Source organism: Leptonychotes weddellii, chromosome 3, assembly GCF_054177405.1.
Source record: "Leptonychotes weddellii isolate Sample4059 chromosome 3, ASM5417740v2, whole genome shotgun sequence".
Classification (NCBI taxonomy): domain Eukaryota; kingdom Metazoa; phylum Chordata; class Mammalia; order Carnivora; family Phocidae; genus Leptonychotes; species Leptonychotes weddellii.
This window is the reverse complement of record NC_138371.1, coordinates 92,432,660-92,435,048: the sequence shown is the minus strand read 5'-3', so window position 1 is coordinate 92,435,048 and position 2,389 is coordinate 92,432,660.

The following is a 2,389-nucleotide window of genomic DNA, read 5'->3' as shown; positions in this document are numbered from 1 at the left end:
TCTGCCTTTGCATAGTTCCAATACAGGGGAGCTTCGGGGAGGCGGGGACGGTCTAGGGTAGGGGGGAGGGAAGGGTAGGGATGGGAGGTGAGCAGTTGGTTGGGGGTCAGAGCCCTCTGGTCCTTGTGACTTAACATGCAGCACTTCCAAACCTTCTGTAAAGGGAGTTGCTCTCTCATTCTCAGCTCGCACAAAAACGCACACACGGAGACTCTATACGCATGGACACCCACAGGCGCGTACACCGGTGCAGAGCCCATGCACACACAGCACTTGCACACACGAACATAGCGCAAGCACACGAGGATTAACGGGACACAGAAAATGCACACAATCCTTCCATGCACACCCGGACACACAGGCACACGCACTCACCTGGAGCCTTGCACACACAGAGTCACGTACAAACACGCACGCGCGCGGCGCACACTCGCCCCTCTCCCCTGTTTCTGCAGGAGCAAGCGGACAGGGAAGGTGGCCCAGGAAGGCCTCGGCATTGCAGTGACCCCTCCCCTCCCACCTCATCCGCAGGCGATCCAGTCTAGGAAAGAAGGTGGGGTGGGGTGGGGTGGGGGTGGGGGTCTTGTCCCTTTCCCTCTCCACTTGGGGCTCTTGAGACTTCCCTTCCCCACCCGCTCCCTTTCCTGGCTAAACTTTTCCCCTTCCTCACCTCCCCGCCAGCCTCCCACAGCGCCGACCTCGGCTGGAGCCCGGAGCATATCCCGCATCCTTTCCGGGATGAGGGTCCGGAGGCTGCGTCCCCAAGGACGAAAGCGGGGAGCGGCCTGGCTCTCGCTCTGGGGTCCGCGTGGAGGGAGACGGGAAGGCGCGGGCCAGGAGCCAGAGCAGCGAGAGCTGGGTGCGCGGACTTTTGCTTCTTTTTCCCGCGTCAGTGGGAGAAGATTCCAGGGACACCTCTCACCCCTATGGGAGTCAAGGGAAGGAGAAGAACAGTTTACTCTGGGGCAAGCAGAAAGAACACGGTTTTCGGAGCTGCAGGGGTATTCCTATGCAAAGGACTTGGATGCTGTGGTTTTTCTTCTTTTCTCGAGTTTTTTTGTTTTTTGTCCCCAACTTTAAAGTTGGGTCCGGACCTCCCGGGGAGCATGGACTGAGCCGAGGGGTCAGCAGAACCCAGAAGCCGCGCTGGCCCCTCCTCACTCGCTCCCACACTGGTACCCACTGGCGTGCACACGGCCAGTCGGTGTGGACTCCGACCCGCGCCGAGCAGGATCGAGGTGGGAGCCGCCACTTGGACAGGTGGGGACTGGGGTGGGCCAGGGGCCCCCTCGGCCTGAGGGTGCCTGGGCTTAAGGGAACCTCCTAGGGAGGGGGAGGGGTGAAAGGACGAAAAGCAAAATAAAGGAGAGAAGAAAATTCTAGCGTAGACGCTGAATTTACTCTGGGTTTTATTATTTTTGTGGGGGAGGAAAAACCATTAGCGTTTTCAGTTTTGGCATTTGGGTGGAATTCGGTGTAAGGGGAAAAGCAGGATGTCTGATTAAAGTGAAGAAAAAAATATAGTGAGAGTGTGTGTGGTTGCCTTGCTTTTAGGAGCCATGAGCTCTAAAATCTTCGGCTCCAGGGGCCTGGCTAGCTGTGTGGTACAGCTCCAGAGTGGTTTGGGGATACAGAGGAGAAGGGGAAGACCTTCCCCCGTAGTCGGAGCCTAGGGGTCCTGCATTTCGCTCTCCAACACCCCTGCGCAGCCCTAACGCGGCTCGTCAACCCGCCAGCCGCAACCAGTCGGGTGTTTGCGCGCTGGCGTCCAGGACGCCCGGCGCTGGCCCCGCTAGGCAGTCCGCAGGGCTCAATAAGGAAACCAGGGCCCGGGGAGCCCTTTCCGAATCCTGACTACCAGGTGCAGTTTACGAAACCACTGAAATGTTTCCCCCATTTCCCACAGTCAAGTGAAGAAAGGGCTCAATTTTCTCAGCTTGAGAGGGGAAAAAAAAAATCCCCAAACAAAAAAACCAAACCGTTTCTAGAACAAAAAACGTCCGTGCCCTGAACTGCTCCCTCGGATAAAAGGGAGAAAACCCTGTGGGAAGGCAGAATGGTGGGGACATAAATCCAAATATTGAAATCTCCAAAGGGGACAACCTCCAACAGCACGTACCTTTCTTTCTTTCCTTCCTTCCTTCTTTCTTTTTCTTTTTCTTTATTTCTTTTCCTTCCTTTCTTTCTTTTTCTTTCTCATTCATTCTTTCTTTCTTTCCATTCTTTGTTTCTTTCCTTCCTTTCTTTTCTTTCTTTCTTTCCTTCCTTTCTTTTCTTTTCTTTCTTTCTTTCTTTTTCTTTCAAATTTCTAGGAACCTGGACATTTACTGGTGTATTTCATGCCCACTGGGGGAAAAAAAAAGAAATTTCCCCCGATCCACCCCCCCCC